Source organism: Anthonomus grandis, chromosome 19 (assembly GCF_022605725.1).
Source record: "Anthonomus grandis grandis chromosome 19, icAntGran1.3, whole genome shotgun sequence".
NCBI lineage: Eukaryota > Metazoa > Arthropoda > Insecta > Coleoptera > Curculionidae > Anthonomus > Anthonomus grandis.
The window spans coordinates 7,089,137-7,113,819 of record NC_065564.1 but is presented as its reverse complement, the minus strand read 5'-3'; the positions used below and the strand labels follow the sequence as shown (position 1 = coordinate 7,113,819).

Sequence of the window (24,683 nt, the reverse complement as noted above, 5' to 3'; positions counted from 1 at the left end):
TTGCTTCTGAATAAAAGTTGTTGTAACTTTTTTCCTGTTATAGTTAGAAAGCTGGGTTTAATAGTGATCGGTAGGGACAGGATGAGGGATCATTTGACGTTCCTATGAATTTTTTGAGAAATCCGTAGTTTTTAAGATATCCTCAAAATTTGAGTCCAACAGATGCATTAAAGATTGTTGCTGAACAAAACTTGCTGTAACCTTCTTGCTCTTATAGGTAGAAAGCTGATTTTAATAGTGATAGCTGGGAAAAGAATGAAGGTTCATTTATTGTTCCTATGATTTTTTTGAGAAATCAGCAGCTTTCGAGATATCGTCCAAAATTGGACCCGACAGATTCGTTTGAAGTTGTTCTTTGACAAAACTCGTTGTAACTTGTTTGCTGTTATACTTAGGAACCTGATTTAAATAGTGATCGGTAGGGAAAGAATAAAGGATCATTTGCTGTTTCTATGAATTTTTTGACAAATGATTAGTTTTTGAGACATCTTCGAAAATAGGACCTAACCGATTGGTTAATGGTCCTTCTTTCAACCAATATTTCCTTGGAAAATTACAAAAATACCCAATTACCATTAAATTCTGATAATCGGCGGACGATAAAACGGTGATAATTGATCGCTCCTGTCACATCAGCAGTGCACGCGATCTCGCCTTAAACATTTTCATTAAACGTAATGAAAACATGAATTTTTCTTGTATCGCCGTTAACATCTCGACGTTTTCTATCTAATTGGCGTATTGTTTTAGTTAGGAAATTACGCGTTATGAACATAATTTACCGTATGCGTTAATGAGGTGGGGGGAGCAACGAGCCGTAAACATTCGGCATTTCCAACAACTCTTATCATCAAGTTGTGTTGGTTGGTTTGGGACCGAATTTAAAAGGTCGTTTTATAAAAAGCTGCTGACCAATTTACTTGTGTTCTTCTCAAAAACTAATGATTTCTCAAAAAATTCATGAGGACTTCAAATGAGCCTTTAACCTTATCCTATCCAGCACAACTAAAATCACCTCGATGACTATAATAACCATGAAGTAAGAGGAGATACTGTTAAGCGACAGTCTTAAGTGGATCTGTCGGACTCAAATTTTGAAGATATCTTGAAAAATACTAATTTCTCAAAAAAATTATTTGAACATCAAATGATCACTCATTTATTCCCTACCGATCACTATTAAAATCAGGTTCCTAAGTATAACAGGGAACAAGTTATAACGAATTTTGTTAAAGAACAACTTTAAACGCATCTGTCGGACACATTTTTCCAAGATATCTCAAAAACTACTAATTTCTGAAAAAAATTCTTAAGAACACCAAATGAACCTTCAACCTTTCCCTACCGATCACTAGTAAAATCACCTTCCTAGCTGCAATAGAAAAGAAGTTAGAGCAAAATCTGTTGAGCGACAGTACTGAGGGCGCCTATCGGACCCAAATTTCCAATATATTTCAAAAACTACTGATTTCTCAAAAAATTCATAAGAACACCAAATAAACCTTCAACCTTTCCCTACCCATCACTACTAAAATCACCTTCCTAGCTGCAACAGAAAAGAAGTTAGAGCAAAAGTTGTTGAGCAACAGTATAGAGTGCGCCTGTCGAGCCCAAATTTCCAATATATTTCAAAAACTACTGATTTCTCCAAAAATTCATAAGAACCCCAAATAAACCTTCAACCTTTCACTAGCGATCACTACTAAAATCACCTTCCTAACTACAGTAGCCAAGAAGTTAGAGCAAAATCTGTTGCGTGACTGTCTTGAGTGCGCCTGTCGGACCCAAATTTCCAATATATTTCAAAAACTACTGATTTCTCAAAAAATTCATAGAAACGCCAAATAAACCTTCAACCTTTCCCTAGCGATCACTACTAAAATCACCTTCCTAGCTACAATAGAAAAGAAGTTAGAGTAAAATCTGTTGCGTGGCAGTCTTGAGTGCGCCTATCGGACCCAAATTTCCAATATATTTCAAAAACTACTGATTTCTCAAAAAATTCATGAGAACACCAAATAAACCTTTAACCTTTCCCTAGCGATCACTAGTAAAATCACCTTCCTAACTACAGTAGGCAAGAAGTTAGAGCAAAATCTGTTGCGTGACAGTCTTAAGTTTACCTGTCGGTCCCAAATTTCTAAGATATCTCAAAAACTACCAATTTCTCCAAAAATTCTTAAGAACAGCAAATAAACCTTCAATATTTTCCTACCCATCACTACTAAAATCACCTTCCTAGCTGCAACAGAAAAGAAGTTAGAGCAAAAGTTGTTGAGCAACAGTATAAAGTGCGCCTGTCGAGTCCAAATTTCCAATATATTTCAAAAACTAATGATTTCTCCAAAAATTCATAGGAACACCAAATAAACCTTCGACCTTTCACTAGCGATCACTACTAAAATCACCTTCCTAACTACAGAAGGCAAGAAGTTAGAGCAAAATCTGTTGCGTGACAGTCTTGAGTGCGCCTGTCGGACCCAAATTTCCAATATATTTCAAAAACTACTGATTTCTCAAAAAATTCATAAGAACACCAAATAAACCTTCAACCTTTCCCTACCCATCACTACTAAAATCACCTTCCTAGCTGCAACAGAAAAGAAGTTAGAGCAAAAGTTGTTGAGCAACAGTATAGAGTGCGCCTGTCGAGCCCAAATTTCCAATATATTTCAAAAATTACTGATTTCTCCAAAAATTCATAGGAACACCAAATAAACCTTCGACCTTTCACTAGCGATCACTACTAAAATCACCTTCTTAACTACAGAAGGCAAGAAGTTAGAGCAAAATCTGTTGCGTGACAGTCTTAAGTTTACCTGTCGGTCCCAAATTTCTAAGATATCTCAAAAACTACCAATTTCTCCAAAAATTCTTAAGAACAGCAAATAAACCTTCAATATTTTCCTACCGATTACTACTAAAATCACCGTCCTAGCTAAAACAGAAAAGAGGTTAGAGCAAAATCTGTTGAGTGACAGTTTTAAAGGCGTCTGTAGGACCCAACTTTCAAAGATATCTCAAAAACTATTAATTTCTCAAAAAATTCGTAAGAACACCAAATAAACCTTTAACCTTTCCCTACCGATCACTAATAAAATCACCTTCCTAACTACAGTAGGCAAGAAGTTAGAGCAAAATGTGTTGCGTGACTGTCTTGAGTGCGCCTATCGGACCCAAATTTCCAATATATTTCAAAAACTACTGATTTCTCAAAAAATTCATAGGAACACCAAATAAACCTTCAACCTTTCCCTACCCATCACTACTAAAATCACCTTCCTAGCTGCAACAGAAAAGAAGTTGGAGCAAAAGTTGTTGAGCGACAGTATAGAGTGCGCCTGTCGAGCCCAAATTTCCAATATATTTCAAAAACTACTGATTTCTCCAAAAATTCATAGGAACACCAAATAAACCTTCGACCTTTCACTAGCGATCACTACTAAAATCACCTTCCTAACTACAGTAGGCAAGAAGTTAGAGCAAAATCTGTTGCGTGACAGTCTTGAGTGCGCCTGTCGGACCCAAATTTCCAATATATTTCAAAAACTACTGATTTCTCAAAAAATTCATAGAAACGCCAAATAAACCTTCAACCTTTCCCTAGCGATCACTACTAAAATCACCTTCCTAGCTACAATAGAAAAGAAGTTAGAGTAAAATCTGTTGCGTAGCAGTCTTGAGTGCGCCTATCGGACCCAAATTTCCAATATATTTCAAAAACTACTGATTTCTCAAAAAATTCATAAGAACACCAAATAAACCTTCGACCTTTCACTAGCGATCACTACTAAAATCACCTTCCTAACTACAGTAGGCAAGAAGTTAGAGCAAAATTTGTTGCGTGACAGTCTTGAGTGCGCCTATCGGACCCAAATTTCCAATATATTTCAAAAACTACTAATTTCTCAAAAAATTCATAAGAACACCAAATAAACCTTTAACCTTTCCCTAGCGATCACTAGTAAAATCACCTTCCTAACTACAGTAGGCAAGAAGTTAGAGCAAAATGTGTTGCATGACTGTCTTGAGTGCGCCTATCGGACCCAAATTTCCAATATATTTAAAAAACTACTGATTTCTCAAAAAATTAATAAGAACACCAAATAAACCTACAACCTTTCCCTAGCGATCACTACTAAAATCACCTTCCTAGCTACAATAGAAAAGAAGTTAGAGTAAAATCTGTTGCGTGGCAGTCTTGAGTGCGCCTATCGGACCCAAATTTCCAATATATTTCAAAAACTACTGATTTCTCAAAAAATTCATAAGAACACCAAATAAACCTTTAACCTTTCCCTAGCGATCACTAGTAAAATCACCTTCCTAACTACAGTAGGCAAGAAGTTAGAGCAAAATCTGTTGCGTGACAGTCTTAAGTTTACCTGTCGGTCCCAAATTTCTAAGATATCTCAAAAACTACCAATTTCTCCAAAAATTTTTAAGAACAGCAAATAAACCTTCAATATTTTCCTACCCATCACTACTAAAATCACCTTCCTAGCTGCAACAGAAAAGAAGTTAGAGCAAAAGTTGTTGAGCAACAGTATAGAGTGCGCCTGTCGAGCCCAAATTTCCAATATATTTCAAAAACTAATGATTTCTCCAAAAATTCATAGGAACACCAAATAAACCTTCGACCTTTCACTAGCGATCACTACTAAAATCACCTTCCTAACTACAGAAGGCAAGAAGTTAGAGCAAAATCTGTTGCGTGACAGTCTTGAGTGCGCCTGTCGGACCCAAATTTCCAATATATTTCAAAAACTACTGATTTCTCAAAAAATTCATAGGAACACCAAATAAACCTTCAACCTTTCCCTACCCATCACTACTAAAATCACCTTCCTAGCTGCAACAGAAAAGAAGTTGGAGCAAAAGTTGTTGAGCGACAGTATAGAGTGCGCCTGTCGAGCCCAAATTTCCAATATATTTCAAAAACTACTGATTTCTCCAAAAATTCATAGGAACACCAAATAAACCTTCGACCTTTCACTAGCGATCACTACTAAAATCACCTTCCTAACTACAGTAGGCAAGAAGTTAGAGCAAAATCTGTTGCGTGACAGTCTTGAGTGCGCCTGTCGGACCCAAATTTCCAATATATTTCAAAAACTACTGATTTCTCAAAAAATTCATAGAAACGCCAAATAAACCTTCAACCTTTCCCTAGCGATCACTACTAAAATCACCTTCCTAGCTACAATAGAAAAGAAGTTAGAGTAAAATCTGTTGCGTGGCAGTCTTGAGTGCGCCTATCGGACCCAAATTTCCAATATATTTCAAAAACTACTGATTTCTCAAAAAATTCATAAGAACACCAAATAAACCTTCGACCTTTCACTAGCGATCACTACTAAAATCACCTTCCTAACTACAGTAGGCAAGAAGTTAGAGCAAAATTTGTTGCGTGACAGTCTTGAGTGCGCCTATCGGACCCAAATTTCCAATATATTTCAAAAACTACTAATTTCTCAAAAAATTCATAAGAACACCAAATAAACCTTTAACCTTTCCCTAGCGATCACTAGTAAAATCACCTTCCTAACTACAGTAGGCAAGAAGTTAGAGCAAAATGTGTTGCATGACTGTCTTGAGTGCGCCTATCGGACCCAAATTTCCAATATATTTAAAAAACTACTGATTTCTCAAAAAATTAATAAGAACACCAAATAAACCTACAACCTTTCCCCAACGATTACTACTGAAATCATCTTTCTACCTAGAACAGGAAAAAAGTTATAGCTAATTTTGTGGAGCATCAATCTTACAAGTGCAAATTACGTGACCCTAAAGCCCTTACGACCAATTTGAAAGGTTATAAGCGCCTCAAAAATGACCGAAAAAACGTGGCAAAATATTCAGGCACGCCCCTGTGCGGTAAACCCTGAACCACCGCGTCGTTTCTCAGTGTTTGCTCTCAGCATTCTTGCACGTTTCGTCTTAAAGACGATCACTTCCGTTATAATTTTTGAATTGTAATTGGATGTCGGTTTTCTTTGGGCGTTTTTCTCGTCGCGTTCTTGCCCGTCTGCAAGAAAGAGAAGAACACGAAGAAGAAGCAGAAGAAGAAGAAAAACGCACGGTGGTCTCCAAACGACCAGAGGGGGGCGAGAGGGAGAGAAAAAAAAAACCGGCAACGAGGAGAGAAAGCGGCACGAAAAATTCAAATTCCCCGGCGCAGTTGATAGGGACAATCCGGCAACTGCGGAAGGAAGTGCTTGGTAATTAAAAAACGAAAAAAAAAAATCAAGAGGGTTCGGGTCGGGTCTGCGAGGCGGCCACCGATAGGGAAATTACACGAGGAGGCGCTATTTGGGCGCCCAACGTGGGACCGACGGCGACATCTGTTACAGTAAAATCAAACAGGGGATTATATAAACAAACCCGGCTCCTCCGCCATAAAACTATTTACAGAAACCTGCAATTTATTTATAAATATTAATATTAATAATTGTTATTATTATTGCGTGAGCGAGAGGAAAATGGGGTCACGCGATTTTTTTTTTGTGTTTCTTCTTTGTGGGAGGGGTGAGATGCGTAAAAATAGTAAAAACGATAAAATTTATTGGGCCCAAAATGCCATAAAAACAACAACAACAAAATAGGACAGAAATTCATTGTGAACGAGCGGAGGTATGTTGCAATACAACATTCCATTCAAGCGAGCGAGGTCCTCGTCTAACCAGTGGCGCACCATGGGTTTTTTATTTAAAATATATTGGAATTAATTAATTCAAGGGAATCGGATCCAAGATGTCTTTGCTATTTTTTGAGAAACGCTTGATATTTACTGTTGTGACAATAACAGCAGAAGAGTTCTAAATAGCAAATCTAGGAGTATCTCAAAAACTAATAATTTCTCAAAAAATTCATAGAAACATGAAATGAACCTCATATCCTTCTTCACCCAACAGTTTTTAAAGCACCCTTCTAGCTATAACAGCAAAGAAGTTACAGCGAGTTTTTTTAAAAAACAATTCGAGATTCATTCGTCGGGTCCAAATTTCTGAGATATCTCAAAAACTAATATTCTCTCAAAAAATTCGTAGGAACATAAAATGAACCTACAATTCTTCTTCATCGAATAGTTTTTAAATCATCCTTCTAGCTATAGTAGTAAAAAAGTTACAGCAATTTTTCTTAAGAAGCAATTTGAGATTCATTCGTCGGGTCCAAATTTCGGAGATATCTCAAAAACTAATTCTCTCTCAAAAAATTCGTAGGAACATAAAATGAACCTTCAATTCTTCTTCATCGAATAGTTTTTAAATCATCCTTCTAGCTATAGTAGTAAAGAAGTTACAGCAAGTTTTCTTAAGAAGCAATTTGAGATTCATTCGTCGGGTCCAAATTTCGGAGATATCTCAAAAACTAATTCTCTCTCAAAAAATTCGTAGGAACATAAAATGAACCTTCAATTCTTCTTCATCGAATAGTTTTTAAATCATCCTTCTAGCTATAGTAGTAAAGAAGTTACAGCAAGTTTTCTTAAGAAGCAATTTGAGATTCATTCGTCGGGTCTAAATTTCGGAGATATCTCAAAAACTAATACTCTCTCAAAAAATTCCTAAGAACATAAAATGAACCTTTAATTCTTCTGCACCGAATAGTTTTTAAATCATCCCTCTAGCTATAGTAGTAAAAAAGTTACAGCAAGTTTTCTTAAGAAGCAATTTGAGATTCATTCGTCGGGTCCAAATTTCGAAGATATCTCAAAAATCAACAATTTCTCAAAAAATTCATAGGAACATCAAATAAACCTTTGACCTTTTCCTATGCTTTATCATTTAAATCGTCTTAATAACTTTAACAGCAAACAAGTTACAGCAACGTTTGTCCAGAAACAATTTTTTATGCAGCTATCAGGTCCAAATTCTGAAGATATCTCAAAAACCGATAATTTCTCAAAAAATTCATAAGAACATCAAATATACCTTTAACCTTTTCCTACCCATTACCATTTAAATCGTCTTAATAACTTTAACAGCAAACAAGTTACAGCAAATTTTATCCAGAAACAATTTTTAATGCACCTGTTGGGTCCAAATTTTGGAGATATCTCAAAAACCAATAATTTCTCAAAAAATTCATAGGAACGTCAAATGAACCTTTGACCTTTTCTTACCCATTACCGTTTAAATCGTCTTAATAACTTTAACAGCACACAAGTTACAGCAAATTTCGTTCAGGAACAATCTTTAAGGCACCTGTCGGGTCCAACTTTTGAAGATAACTCAAAAACTAATTTTTTCTCAAAAAATTCATAGGAATATCAAATAAACCTTCAACCTTTTCCTACCGATTACCACTAAAATCATCGTCATAACTAGAACAGCAAAAAAGTTACACCAGATTTTGCTTATCCCCTATCAAAAATCCAGCTGTCGGGTGACCAAATGCCTCAGTAAACGTGCCATTTTCTCGAGAACTCTCTGGAAAATTTGAAATAATCCTGTTTATGATCCTGGAAATCAAATACTCTCCATGTGCAACCCTAGTCCAGGAATTTGAGCAGCGGAATGTCCTCGTAAGAAAAAATCCAACGACGTCAAATCTGGCGATCTGGAAGGCCCAAAAAAATCCCCGAAGCTTATAATAAATTCGTTAGAGCCGAAGAAGATCGTAAATAGCCAAAAATAAACGGGGAAATGCCCGGAATGCGACCATAAAATCTAAAACAGTACAATAGCACCGAGAGATCATATTTATCGTATTGCGTAACCTCGTAAAACGGGAATTTCCTGGAGTTCAAGGCACTTGGGGGGGGGGGGGGTGTAGGGGGAAATGAGGACGTGCTCCTTCCTGTTTGCTTTTCCATATGCTCTGAAAAACGTGTTGCGCAACAAACAGCAACAATTAAAACCAATTTAAATTTGACATTCCCACGTTCATAACAATTAAAATTTCAGTCTTTGGGGGTCAAATGAATGACAAAATAAGAGATTTTCCCTGTCTGGAATAAGGGGGGAAATGTGGGGCGTTATTAGCGGGTCCGTATATTCAACTGCATGAATGTCTTACGTAATGGCAGGGACATTTGCATGAACGGCAAGTAAACTTTCACTGAACCGAAAAAACACACCGATCATCGAGTTATGCGTTATGATTTTGTAACGTTTCGTTGGCTCTCTCTCTCCCACCCATTAAATTCTCCTAGGAAAACAAATTGCACCCTGTATTTTGACAAATTAGTTAATTAATGTTATTGAGCAGCCTCAGGGGGGTGGAAACTAGGTGATCCAGAAAAAAGGGGGCGTGGACACTAAACGGGCGAGAATATAAAAAAAATATATTTAAAGGGGTCAATAGGTTAACACGTAAGTAGGTCGCAGCTATTTTAATTAAAATTAGTGATAACCCTTGTGTGTGATTAACATGTTGGCTGACGTGAAGTAAAAAAAAAGATAATGCATCAAAAAACGGCCAAATTTGACTGAATCAAATAATACCGTAAATATGTAGAGTAAAAATAAAAGCGAGGCATGACAATGGCTGACGTAGAGTAAGCAAATAATTGTACATTTAATGAAAAACTGAATCAGTAGGTCGGCTGACGTAAAGGAGGAAAATGCTATTCAGGGACAAGACTGAACTAAGAAAGAATGTTGGCTGACGTGTAGCTCAACAAATTGGATGACAAAGGCCCATGGGCTGACGTGAAGAAACGAACAATTTAATATACAATTATGAAAGAACAGTAGTGAGCAAAAAGGTTGGCAAACGTGGAGGAAACCCAGGATGAATATACTCAATCGGAAGAGAGCTGACGTAAATAAAAAAATATTATACGTTGCTTATATGTTGAAAAATGATATTAAGCAAAACAAAATTTATGAATAGGCTGACGTGCAGGAATGAACAATTTAATATACAAGAATGAAAGAACAGGAGTGAGTAAAAAGTTGGATGACGTGGAGGAAACAACAATAAAGAAAACGAGGAGTTAAACGAAAGCTCTTAACCACGTAATAAAACTGACTGACGTAAATAAAAAAAAAAATTTGCACAGCTCACATGTTGAAAAATTATTTGAAATGAATAGACCATGGGCTGACGTGAAGAAATGAACAATTAAATATACAATAATGAAAGAACTGGAGTGAGAAAAAAGGTTGGCAGACGTGGAGGAAACCAGGATGAATAGGAACAGCTAAGCTGAAGTGTACGGTTGACGTGTTAAAAACACTCAAAAGAACAGAGAGTTGACGCAGAAAAAAATTATTTTATACTCCTTAACAATAAATAAATAAAAAAAATTAATGAAAGAGACCATGGGCTGACGTGAAGAAATCAACAAATATTAATATAAATTACCGAATAAACAGTGAGTTGACAGAGTTAAGAGATCATTTACAGTGCAAACAGGAGTGAGCAAAAAGTTGGATGACGTGGAGGAAACAATAATGCACAAGACAGGAAATTGCGCTAAAGTTATTACGTTGACGTGATAAGAACAGTCAAAAGAACAACGAGCTGACGTGAATAAAAAATTATTTTAAGAAAAAAATAATGAATGAAGGCTGATGACCATGGGCTGACGTGAAGAAATCAATGCCGAAATAAATAGAAATGGGAAAAAGCGTTAGCTGACGTAAAGGAAACAACAATAAACAAGACGAGGAGTTAAACAACTAAAACTCTTAACAACGTAATAAAACTGACTGACGTAAATAAAAAAATATTATACACAGCTCACATGTTGAAATAATATTTTAAGCCAAAAAAAAATAAAATGAAAGAGACCATGTGCTGACGTGAAGAAATTAATGCCGAAATAAATAGAAGTGCTAAAAAAGGTTGGCTGACGTGAAAGAAACAACAATGAACAAAACGAGGAGTTGAGCTAAAGTGCTCTATTAATGCGTTGACGTGATAAAAACACTTACAAAAATAGCGTGTTGACGGAGAAAAAAATATAAACTGCTCACATGTTAAAAAATTATTTTGCGCCAAAAAAAAATTGAATTAAAGAGACCGTGGGCTGACGTGCAGCAATCAATAATTTATTATACAATACCGAAAGAATAGCGAGTTGACAGAGTCAAGAGACCATTTACAGTGCAAAAATGTTGGCTGACGTGGAGGAAACAAGAATAAACAGGACAAGGATTTCAGCTAACGTGCTCTTTTGATCCATTGACGTGATAAGAACACTCAAAAGAACAGCGGGCTGACGTATTTAAAAATATTTTTAAAAATCCGTTGACTGTGCACCAAATGACTGACGTGAAGAAAACAACAATGAAGAAGACGAGGAGAGCTGAGGTGCTCTATTTACTTTGACGTGATAAAAACACTTAAAAGGACAGCGGGTTGACTGACAAAAAATATTATACACTGCTCATTCATCAAGGCAAAAAGAATTGAATGAAGGAGATCATGGGCTGACGTGAAGAAAACAACAATTTATTATACAATACCGAATGAACAGCGAGTTGACAGAGTTAAGAGGTCATTTATAGTACAGTGGCTGACGTGAAGGAAAAAAAAACCAACAAAACGAGGAGTTGAACTAAAGCATTTTAGTCACTTCGACGTGATAAAAACACTTAGAAAAACATCAGATTGACGGAGAAAAAAATATTACATACTGCTGACGTGATGAAAAATTATTTTAAAAATCCGTTGACTATGTACCAAAACGGGTTGAATAAAAGAGACCATGGACTGACGTGAGGAAATCAATGCCGAAATAAACAGAAATGGAAAAAAGGGTTGGCTGACGTAAAGGAAACAACAATAAACAAGACGAGGAGTTAAACAACTAAAACTCTCAACAACGTAATAAAACTGACTGACGTAAATAAAAAAATATTATACACAGCTCACATGCTGAAATAATATTTTAAGCTAAAAAAAATGAGAGAGACCATGTGCTGACGTGAAGAAATCAATGCCGAAATAAATAGAAGTGCGAAAAAAGGTTGGCTGACGTGGAAGAAACAACAATGAACAAAACGAGGAGTTGAGCTAAAGTGCTCTATTAATGCGTTGACGTGCTAAAAACACTTACAAAAACAGCGTGTTGACGGAGAAAAAAATATAAACTGCTCACATGTTAAAAAATTATTTTGCGCCAAAAAAAATTGAATTTAAGAGACCGTGGGGTGACGTGCAGCAATCAACAATTTATTATACAATATAGAAAGAATAGCGAGTTGACACAGTTAAGAGATCATTTACAGTGCAAAAATGTTGGCTGACGTGGAGGAAACAAGAATAAACAAGACAAGGGTTTGAGCTAAGGTGCTCTGTTGATCCATTGACGTGATGAAAACACTCAAAAGAACAGCGGGCTGACGTATTGAAAAATATTTTTAAAAATCCGTTGACTGTGCACCAAATGACTGACGTGGAGAAAACAACAATGAAGAAGACGAGGAGAGGTAAGGTGCTCTTTTTACTTTGACGTGATAAAAACACTTAAAAGAACAGCGGGTTGATTGAGAAAAATATTATACACTGCTCATATGTTGAAAAATTCTTTTAGGGCAAAAAGAATTGAATCAAGGAGATCATGGGCTGACGTGAAGAAATCAACGATTTATTATACAATACCGTATGAACATCGAGTTGACAGAGTTAAGAAATCATTTATAGTACAGCGGCTGACGTGAAGGAAAGAAAATCGAACAAAACGAGGAGTTGAACTAAAGCACTTTATTCACTTCGACGTGCTAAAAACACTTAGAAGAACATCAGACTGAAGGAGAAAAAAAAATTACATACTGCTGACGTGATGAAAAATTATTTTAAAAATCCGTTGACTGTGTAGCAAAAAGAGTTGAATAAAAGAGACCATGGACTGACGTGAAGAAATCAATGCCGAAATAAATAGAAGTGGGGGAAAAGGTTGGCTGACGTGGAGGAAACAACAATGAACAAAACGAGGAGTTGATACTTTGACGTGATAAAAACACTCAAAAGAACAGCTAATAAAAAAATTGGATACACTGCTCATATATTGAAGTGTCCAAATATTTTTTCCAATACGCACAAACAGAGAAAGAGGATGTGCGCTTTGAATGTAGAATCTCTGTATCTCTCTCTTTATCTGAATACCATCATACTTATATAAATAAAATGTTTTCATAATTAAAGCGAGATACAGACATCCGGGGTTATCACATGTCCCCTTATGCAGTGACCTAATGACTTTTCCTAGTAAATAACTGTAACGCGAAGTTTCCAGAATTCGTATAAAAATACGATGATACTCGAAAATCGGCCCGATTAATTTTTTCTGCACGTCAGAGCCCACTTTCGATTTCGCTACGTCATCTAATTCACAGCTCACTCCAGCTCGTTGACTCGCAATTTCTAAATTTTTTGACCACGTCAGCGTAAATGGTTTTTTCACTCCAATAACACAATTTGTTTTACCGCGAAGCAGTTTGGGAGAAATTGTTTATTTCTTCACGTCAGCCCCATTTTGTTTGCATCACGTCAACTAAGAATTTTTCACTCTAATACATGAGCAGTGTATATTATCTTTTTTTAACGATATCAACCTGCTGTTCATTCTGGTTTTTTTGCTACATCACCTGGGTGTAGTTTTAATAATTTTTTAACCCGTCAGCATGCTACTCGTTCCCTATTTTGCTAGGGCATTTGGGTATTTCTTCACGTCAGCCAAGGTTCTCTTTTGTGTGTGAGCACAGTGTATGTACATTTTCCTCTACGTCAGCTAACAGTAAAATGAATTTTTTTCAATACTATCTCATTTTGTTCTCCTCACGTCATCCAAATTTATGTAAAATGTCTTGATTTATTAACACGTCATTTATGCGAATAAAGCTTTTATTGCTTTACGTCAGCTAACCTATTTATTTGATGAAACTGAATTTTTGATATTCTTTGTTTTTTTTTCACTTCAGTCATTGTTCTGTCTCATTCTAGTGCATCTAGAGCATAAATAATTTTTTTATTTCCTTCACGTCAACAACGTAATCCCATGATTAGGAAAAAGCCATCTTCTGTCTCACTCTAGTACATTAAGAGTATAAAAAAAATTAAATACAAGAAAGACGGATAGAGACTCCTCAACTGCCTGTAAGAGGAAAAGAGATAGACAAAAACACACTGAAAGTACCTGGAAAAAAAAGACAAGAGACTTTTCAATTGTCTATGAGAAAGACAGAGAGCAAGAGAGACAGAAAAGCTTAAAACAAGAAAGACAGACACTCTGCAAAATATCCTAAAATTGTTGGGATTATTAGCAGATAACAGCTTCTGAAGTGGACCTGTTGACTTTAAATTTTAAGATATCTCAAAAACTACTAATTTCTCAAAAAAATCGTAGAAATACCAAATGACTCTTTAGTCTTTGTCCACCGAAGACTGTTAAAATCATTTTTCTGATTATAAAAACAAAAAAGTTACAACCGATTTTCTTAGGGAACAACCTTATCTGCAACTGTCGGAGCCAAATTTCAAAGATATCTCAAAAACTACCAATTTCTCAAAAAAAACCATGAAGACAGAAAATGAACCTTCAGTCTTTGTCTACCGAAGACTGTTAAAATCATTTCCCTAACTATAACAGCAAAAAAGTTACAACCGATTTTTTTAGGGAACAAACTTTTTTGCAACCGTCGGGGCCAAATTTCGAAGATATCTCAAAAACTGTTCATTTCTCAAAAAAATCATAGAGACACTAAATGAACCATGAGTCTTTGCCTACCGAAGACTGTTAAAATCATTTTCCTAACTATAACAGCAAAAAAGTTACAACCGATTTTCTTAGGGAACAAACTTTTTTGCAACTATCGGAGTGAAATTTCTAGGATATCTCAAGAACTACTAATTTCTCAAAAAAATCATAGAGACACTAAATGAACCATAAGTCTTTGTCTACCGAAAACCGTTTAAATCATTTTTCTAACTATAACAACAAAAAAGTTACAACCAATTTTCTTAGGGAACAAACTTTTTTGCAACTGTCAAAGCCAAATTTCGAAGATATCTCAAAAACTACTAATTTCTCAAAAAAATCATAGAGAGCCTAAATGAACCATTAGTCTTTGTCTACCGAAAATCGTTTAAATCATTTTCCTAACTATAACAACAAAAAAGTTACAACCTATTTTCTTAGGCAACAAACTTTTTTGCAACCGTCGGGGCCAAATTTCGAAGATATCTCAAAAACTATTAATTTCTCAAAAAAACCATGAAGGCACCAAATAAACCTTAAGTCTTTGTCCACCGAAGACTGTTAAAATCATTTTCCTAATTATAAAAGTAAAAAAGTAACAACAGATTTTCTTAGGGAACAAACTTTTTTGCAACCGTCGGAGTCAAATTTCTAGGATATCTCACAAAAGTACTAATTTCTCAAAAAAATCATAGAGAGCCTAAATGAACCATGAGTCTTTGTCTACCGAAAATCGTTTAAATCATTTTCCTAACTATAACAACAAAAAAGTTACAACCTATTTTCTTAGGCAACAAACTTTTTTGCAACCGTCGGGGCCAAATTTCGAAGATATCTCAAAAACTATTAATTTCTCAAAAAAACCATGAAGGCACCAAATAAACCTTAAGTCTTTGTCCACCGAAGACTGTTAAAATCATTTTCCTAATTATAAAAGTAAAAAAGTAACAACAGATTTTCTTAGGGAACAAACTTTTTTGCAACCGTCGGAGTCAAATTTCTAGGATATCTCACAAAAGTACTAATTTCTCAAAAAAATCATAGAGAGCCTAAATGAACCATGAGTCTTTGTCTACCGAAAATCGTTTAAATCATTTTCCTAACTATAACAACAAAAAAGTTACAACCTATTTTCTTAGGCAACAAACTTTTTTGCAACCGTCGGGGCCAAATTTCGAAGATATCTCAAAAACTATTAATTTCTCAAAAAAACCATGAAGGCACCAAATAAACCTTAAGTCTTTGTCCACCGAAGACTGTTAAAATCATTTTCCTAATTATAAAAGTAAAAAAGTAACAACAGATTTTCTTAGGGAACAAACTTTTTTGCAACCGTCGGAGTCAAATTTCTAGGATATCTCACAAAAGTACTAATTTCTCAAAAAAATCATAGAGAGCCTAAATGAACCATGAGTCTTTGTCTACCGAAAATCGTTTAAATCATTTTCCTAACTATAACAACAAAAAAGTTACAACCTATTTTCTTAGGCAACAAACTTTTTTGCAACCGTCGGGGCCAAATTTCGAAGATATCTCAAAAACTATTAATTTCTCAAAAAAACCATGAAGGCACCAAATAAACCTTAAGTCTTTGTCCACCGAAGACTGTTAAAATCATTTTCCTAATTATAAAAGTAAAAAAGTAACAACAGATTTTCTTAGGGAACAAACTTTTTTGCAACCGTCGGAGTCAAATTTCTAGGATATCTCACAAAAGTACTAATTTCTCAAAAAAATCATAGAGAGCCTAAATGAACCATGAGTCTTTGTCTACCGAAAATCGTTTAAATCATTTTCCTAACTATAACAACAAAAAAGTTACAACCTATTTTCTTAGGCAACAAACTTTTTTGCAACCGTCGGGGCCAAATTTCGAAGATATCTCAAAAACTACCAATTTCTCAAAAAAAACCATGAAGACAGAAAATGAACCTTCAGTCTTTGTCTACCGAAGACTGTTAAAATCATTTCCCTAACTATAACAGCAAAAAAGTTACAACCGATTTTTTTAGGGAACAAACTTTTTTGCAACCGTCGGGGCCAAATTTCGAAGATATCTCAAAAACTGTTCATTTCTCAAAAAAATCATAGAGACACTAAATGAACCATGAGTCTTTGCCTACCGAAGACTGTTAAAATCATTTTCCTAACTATAACAGCAAAAAAGTTACAACCGATTTTCTTAGGGAACAAACTTTTTTGCAACTATCGGAGTGAAATTTCTAGGATATCTCAAGAACTACTAATTTCTCAAAAAAATCATAGAGACACTAAATGAACCATAAGTCTTTGTCTACCGAAAACCGTTTAAATCATTTTTCTAACTATAACAACAAAAAAGTTACAACCAATTTTCTTAGGGAACAAACTTTTTTGCAACTGTCAAAGCCAAATTTCGAAGATATCTCAAAAACTACTAATTTCTCAAAAAAATCATAGAGAGCCTAAATGAACCATTAGTCTTTGTCTACCGAAAATCGTTTAAATCATTTTCCTAACTATAACAACAAAAAAGTTACAACCTATTTTCTTAGGCAACAAACTTTTTTGCAACCGTCGGGGCCAAATTTCGAAGATATCTCAAAAACTATTAATTTCTCAAAAAAACCATGAAGGCACCAAATAAACCTTAAGTCTTTGTCCACCGAAGACTGTTAAAATCATTTTCCTAATTATAAAAGTAAAAAAGTAACAACAGATTTTCTTAGGGAACAAACTTTTTTGCAACCGTCGGAGTCAAATTTCTAGGATATCTCACAAAAGTACTAATTTCTCAAAAAAATCATAGAGAGCCTAAATGAACCATGAGTCTTTGTCTACCGAAAATCGTTTAAATCATTTTCCTAACTATAACAACAAAAAAGTTACAACCTATTTTCTTAGGCAACAAACTTTTTTGCAACCGTCGGGGCCAAATTTCGAAGATATCTCAAAAACTATTAATTTCTCAAAAAAACCATGAAGGCACCAAATAAACCTTAAGTCTTTGTCCACCGAAGACTGTTAAAATCATTTTCCTAATTATAAAAGTAAAAAAGTAACAACAGATTTTCTTAGGGAACAAACTTTTTTGCAACCGTCGGAGTCAAATTTCTAGGATATCTCACAAAAGTACTAATTTCTCAAAAAAATCATAGAGAGCCTAAATGAACCATGAGTCTTTGTCTACCGAAAATCGTTTAAATCATTTTCCTAACTATAACAACAAAAAAGTTACAACCTATTTTCTTAGGCAACAAACTTTTTTGCAACCGTCGGGGCCAAATTTCGAAGATATCTCAAAAACTATTAATTTCTCAAAAAAACCATGAAGGCACCAAATAAACCTTAAGTCTTTGTCCACCGAAGACTGTTAAAATCATTTTCCTAATTATAAAAGTAAAAAAGTAACAACAGATTTTCTTAGGGAACAAACTTTTTTGCAACCGTCGGAGTCAAATTTCTAGGATATCTCACAAAAGTACTAATTTCTCAAAAAAATCATAGAGAGCCTAAATGAACCATGAGTCTTTGTCTACCGAAAATCGTTTAAATCATTTTCCTAACTATAACAACAAAAAAGTTACAACCTATTTTCTTAGGCAACAAACTTTTTTGCAACCGTCGGGGCCAAATTTCGAAGATATCTCAAAAACTATTAATTTCTCAAAAAAACCATGAAGGCACCAAATAAACCTTAAGTCTTTGTCCACCGAAGACTGTTAAAATCATTTTCCTAATTATAAAAGTAAAAAAGTAACAACAGATTTTCTTAGGGAACAAACTTTTTTGCAACCGTCGGAGTCAAATTTCTAGGATATCTCACAAAAGTACTAATTTCTCAAAAAAATCATAGAGAGCCTAAATGAACCATGAGTCTTTGTCTACCGAAAATCGTTTAAATCATTTTCCTAACTATAACAACAAAAAAGTTACAACCTATTTTCTTAGGCAACAAACTTTTTTGCAACCGTCGGGGCCAAATTTCGAAGATATCTCAAAAACTATTAATTTCTCAAAAAAACCATGAAGGCACCAAATAAACCTTAAGTCTTTGTCCACCGAAGACTGTTAAAATCATTTTCCTAATTATAAAAGTAAAAAAGTAACAACAGATTTTCTTAGGGAACAAACTTTTTTGCAACCGTCGGAGTCAAATTTCTAGGATATCTCACAAAAGTACTAATTTCTCAAAAAAATCATAGAGAGCCTAAATGAACCATGAGTCTTTGTCTACCGAAAATCGTTTAAATCATTTTCCTAACTATAACAACAAAAAAGTTACAACCTATTTTCTTAGGCAACAAACTTTTTTGCAACCGTCGGGGCCAAATTTCGAAGATATCTCAAAAACTATTAATTTCTCAAAAAAACCATGAAGGCACCAAATAAACCTTAAGTCTATGTCCACCGAAGACTGTTAAAATCATTTTCCTAATTATAAAAGTAAAAAAGTAACAACAGATTTTCTTAGGGAACAAACTTTTTTGCAACCGTCGGAGTCAAATTTCTAGGATATCTCACAAAAGTACTAATTTCTCAAAAAAATCATAGAGAGCCTAAATGAACCATGAGTCTTTGTCTACCGAAAATCGTTTAAATCATTTTCCTAACTATAACAACAAAAAAGTTACAACCTATTTTCTTAGGCAACAAACTTTTTTGCAACCGTCGGGGCCAAATTTCGAAGATATCTCAAAAACTATTAATTTCTCAAAAAAACCATGAGGGCACCAAATGAACCTTAAGTCTTTGTCCACCGAAGACTGTTAAAATCATTTTCCTAATTATAAAAGTAAAAAAGTAACAACAAATTTTCTTAGGGAACAAACTTTTTTGCAACCGTCGGAGTCAAATTTCTAGGATATCTCACAAAAGTACTAATTTCTCAAAAAAATCATTGAGAGCCTAAATGAACCATGAGTCTTTGTCTACCGAAAATCGTTTAAATCATTTTCCTAACTATAACAACAAAAAAGTTACAACCTATTTTCTTAGGCAACAAACTTTTTTGCAACCGTCGGGGCCAAATTTCGAAGATATCTCAAAAACTATTAATTTCTCAAAAAAACCATGAAGGCACCAAATAAACCTTAAGTCTTTGTCCACCGAAGACTGTTAAAATCATTTTCCTAATTATAAAAGTAAAAAAGTAACAACAGATTTTCTTAGGGAACAAACTTTTTTGCAACCGTCGGAGTCAAATTTCTAGGATATCTCACAAAAGTACTAATTTCTCAAAAAAATCATAGAGAGCCTAAATGAACCATGAGTCTTTGTCTACCGAAAATCGTTTAAATCATTTTCCTAACTATAACAACAAAAAAGTTACAACCTATTTTCTTAGGCAACAAACTTTTTTGCAACCGTCGGGGCCAAATTTCGAAGATATCTCAAAAACTATTAATTTCTCAAAAAAACCATGAAGGCACCAAATAAACCTTAAGTCTTTGTCCACCGAAGACTGTTAAAATCATTTTCCTAATTATAAAAGTAAAAAAGTAACAACAGATTTTCTTAGGGAACAAACTTTTTTGCAACCGTCGGAGTCAAATTTCTAGGATATCTCACAAAAGTACTAATTTCTCAAAAAAATCATTGAGAGCCTAAATGAACCATGAGTCTTTGTCTACCGAAAATCGTTTAAATCATTTTCCTAACTATAACAACAAAAAAGTTACAACCTATTTTCTTAGGCAACAAACTTTTTTGCAACCGTCGGGGCCAAATTTCGAAGATATCTCAAAAACTATTAATTTCTCAAAAAAACCATGAAGGCACCAAATAAACCTTAAGTCTTTGTCCACCGAAGACTGTTAAAATCATTTTCCTAATTATAAAAGTAAAAAAGTAACAACAGATTTTCTTAGGGAACAAACTTTTTTGCAACCGTCGGAGTCAAATTTCTAGGATATCTCACAAAAGTACTAATTTCTCAAAAAAATCATAGAGAGCCTAAATGAACCATGAGTCTTTGTCTACCGAAAATCGTTTAAATCATTTTCCTAACTATAACAACAAAAAAGTTACAACCTATTTTCTTAGGCAACAAACTTTTTTGCAACCGTCGGGGCCAAATTTCGAAGATATCTCAAAAACTATTAATTTCTCAAAAAAACCATGAAGGCACCAAATAAACCTTAAGTCTTTGTCCACCGAAGACTGTTAAAATCATTTTCCTAATTATAAAAGTAAAAAAGTAACAACAGATTTTCTTAGGGAACAAACTTTTTTGCAACCGTCGGAGTCAAATTTCTAGGATATCTCACAAAAGTACTAATTTCTCAAAAAAATCATAGAGAGCCTAAATGAACCATGAGTCTTTGTCTACCGAAAATCGTTTAAATCATTTTCCTAACTATAACAACAAAAAAGTTACAACCTATTTTCTTAGGCAACAAACTTTTTTGCAACCGTCGGGGCCAAATTTCGAAGATATCTCAAAAACTATTAATTTCTCAAAAAAACCATGAAGGCACCAAATAAACCTTAAGTCTTTGTCCACCGAAGACTGTTAAAATCATTTTCCTAATTATAAAAGTAAAAAAGTAACAACAGATTTTCTTAGGGAACAAACTTTTTTGCAACCGTCGGAGTCAAATTTCTAGGATATCTCACAAAAGTACTAATTTCTCAAAAAAATCATAGAGAGCCTAAATGAACCATGAGTCTTTGTCTACCGAAAATCGTTTAAATCATTTTCCTAACTATAACAACAAAAAAGTTACAACCTATTTTCTTAGGCAACAAACTTTTTTGCAACCGTCGGGGCCAAATTTCGAAGATATCTCAAAAACTACCAATTTCTCAAAAAAAACCATGAAGACAGAAAATGAACCTTCAGTCTTTGTCTACCGAAGACTGTTAAAATCATTTCCCTAACTATAACAGCAAAAAAGTTACAACCGATTTTTTTAGGGAACAAACTTTTTTGCAACCGTCGGGGCCAAATTTCGAAGATATCTCAAAAACTGTTCATTTCTCAAAAAAATCATAGAGACACTAAATGAACCATGAGTCTTTGCCTACCGAAGACTGTTAAAATCATTTTCCTAACTATAACAGCAAAAAAGTTACAACCGATTTTCTTAGGGAACAAACTTTTTTGCAACTATCGGAGTGAAATTTCTAGGATATCTCAAGAACTACTAATTTCTCAAAAAAATCATAGAGACACTAAATGAACCATAAGTCTTTGTCTACCGAAAACCGTTTAAATCATTTTTCTAACTATAACAACAAAAAAGTTACAACCAATTTTCTTAGGGAACAAACTTTTTTGCAACTGTCAAAGCCAAATTTCGAAGATATCTCAAAAACTACTAATTTCTCAAAAAAATCATAGAGAGCCTAAATGAACCATTAGTCTTTGTCTACCGAAAATCGTTTAAATCATTTTCCTAACTATAACAACAAAAAAGTTACAACCTATTTTCTTAGGCAACAAACTTTTTTGCAACCGTCGGGGCCAAATTTCGAAGATATCTCAAAAACTATTAATTTCTCAAAAAAACCATGAAGGCACCAAATAAACCTTAAGTCTTTGTCCACCGAAGACTGTTAAAATCATTTTCCTAATTATAAAAGTAAAAAAGTAACAACAGATTTTCTTAGGGAACAAACTTTTTTGCAACCGTCGGAGTCAAATTTCTAGGATATCTCACAAAAGTACTAATTTCTCAAAAAAATCATAGAGAGCCTAAATGAACCATGAGTCTTTGTCTACCGAAAATCGTTTAAATCATTTTCCTAACTATAACAACAAAAAAGTTACAACCTATTTTCTTAGGCAACAAACTTTTTTGCAACCGTCGGGGCCAAATTTCGAAGATATCTCAAAAACTATTAATTTCTCAAAAAAACCATGAAGGCACCAAATAAACCTTAAGTCTTTGTCCACCGAAGACTGTTAAAATCATTTTCCTAATTATAAAAGTAAAAAAGTAACAACAGATTTTCTTAGGGAACAAACTTTTTTGCAACCGTCGGAGTCAAATTTCTAGGATATCTCACAAAAGTACTAATTTCTCAAAAAAATCATAGAGAGCCTAAATGAACCATGAGTCTTTGTCTACCGAAAATCGTTTAAATCATTTTCCTAACTATAACAACAAAAAAGTTACAACCTATTTTCTTAGGCAACAAACTTTTTTGCAACCGTCGGGGCCAAATTTCGAAGATATCTCAAAAACTATTAATTTCTCAAAAAAACCATGAAGGCACCAAATAAACCTTAAGTCTTTGTCCACCGAAGACTGTTAAAATCATTTTCCTAATTATAAAAGTAAAAAAGTAACAACAGATTTTCTTAGGGAACAAACTTTTTTGCAACCGTCGGAGTCAAATTTCTAGGATATCTCACAAAAGTACTAATTTCTCAAAAAAATCATAGAGAGCCTAAATGAACCATGAGTCTTTGTCTACCGAAAATCGTTTAAATCATTTTCCTAACTATAACAACAAAAAAGTTACAACCTATTTTCTTAGGCAACAAACTTTTTTGCAACCGTCGGGGCCAAATTTCGAAGATATCTCAAAAACTATTAATTTCTCAAAAAAACCATGAGGGCACCAAATGAACCTTAAGTCTTTGTCCACCGAAGACTGTTAAAATCATTTTCCTAATTATAAAAGTAAAAAAGTAACAACAAATTTTCTTAGGGAACAAACTTTTTTGCAACCGTCGGAGTCAAATTTCTAGGATATCTCACAAAAGTACTAATTTCTCAAAAAAATCATTGAGACACTAAATGAACCATGAGTCTTTGTCTACCGAAGACTGTTAAAATCATTTTCCTAAATATAACAATAAAAAAGTTACAGCCGATTTTCTTAGGGAACAAACTTTTTTGCATCTGTCGGAGCCAAATTTCTAGGATATCTCAAAAACTGCCAATTTCCCAAAAAAATCATAGAGACACTAAGTGAACCATGAGTCTTTGTCTACCGAAGACTGTTAAAATTATTTCCCTAACTATAACAGCAAAAAAGTTACAACCGATTTTTTTAGGGAACAAACTTTTTTGCAACCGTCGGAGTGGAATTTCTAGGATATCGTAAGAACTACTAATTTTTCAAAAAAATCATAGAGACACTAAATGAACCATAAGTCCTTGTCTACAGAAAACCGTTTAAATCATTTTTCTAACTATAACAACAAAAAAGTTACAACCAATTTTCTTAGGGAACAAACTTTTTTGCAACTGTCAAAGCCAAATTTCGAAGATATCTCAAAAACTACTAATTTCTCAAAAAAATCATAGAGAGCCTAAATGAACCATAAGTCTTTGTCTACCGAAAATCGTTTAAATCATTTTCCTAACTATAACAACAAAAAAGTTACAACCTATTTTCTTAGGCAACAAACTTTTTTGCAACCGTCGGGGCCAAATTTCGAAGATATCTCAAAAACTATTAATTTCTCAAAAAAACCATGAAGGCACCAAATGAACCTTAAGTCTTTGTCTACCGAAGACTGTCAAAATAATTTACCTAACTATAATAACAAAAAAGTTACAACCAATTTTCTTAGGGAACAAACTTTTTTGCAACTGTCGGAGCCAAATTTCGAAAATATCTCAAAAACTACTAATTTTTAAAAAAAATCATAGAGACACCAAGTGAACCATGAGTCCTTGTCTACAGAAAACCGTTGAAATCATTTTCCTAACTCTAAAGGCAAAAAAGTTACAACTGATTTTCTTAAGCAACAAACTTTTTTGCAACCGTCGGGGCCAAATTTCAAAGATATCTCAAAAACTACCAATTTCTCAAAAAAATCATAGAGACACTAAATAAACCATAAGTCTTTCTCTACCGAAGACTATTAAAATTATTTTCTTAACTATAACAACAAAAAAGTTACAACCAATTTTCTTAGCAAACAAATTTTTTTGCAACTGTCGGAGCCAAATTTCTAGAATATCTCAAAAACTACCAATTTCTCAAAAAAATCATAGAGACACTAAGTGAACCATGAGTTTTTGTCTACCGAAGACTGTTAAAATTATTTTCCTAACTATAACATCAAAAAAGTTACAACCGATTT

General features: G+C 34.1%; 1 protein-coding gene and 1 long non-coding RNA gene across 4 annotated transcripts in view; both read right to left on the bottom strand.

Moving 5' to 3' along the window:
- LOC126747138 (zinc transporter ZIP11) overlaps window positions 1-24,683 on the bottom strand; it is a 126,875-nt gene that overhangs the window by 34,211 nt on the left and 67,981 nt on the right. The gene's annotated exons all lie outside the window — the stretch shown is intronic.
- On the bottom strand, window positions 15,045-23,242 carry LOC126747139 (uncharacterized). The gene is made up of 3 exons (XR_007664106.1): window positions 22,064-23,242; window positions 20,320-21,366; window positions 15,045-16,481 (listed from the first exon to the last, which is right to left on the bottom strand). It is a non-coding gene; the product is annotated as an uncharacterized LOC126747139 (long non-coding RNA).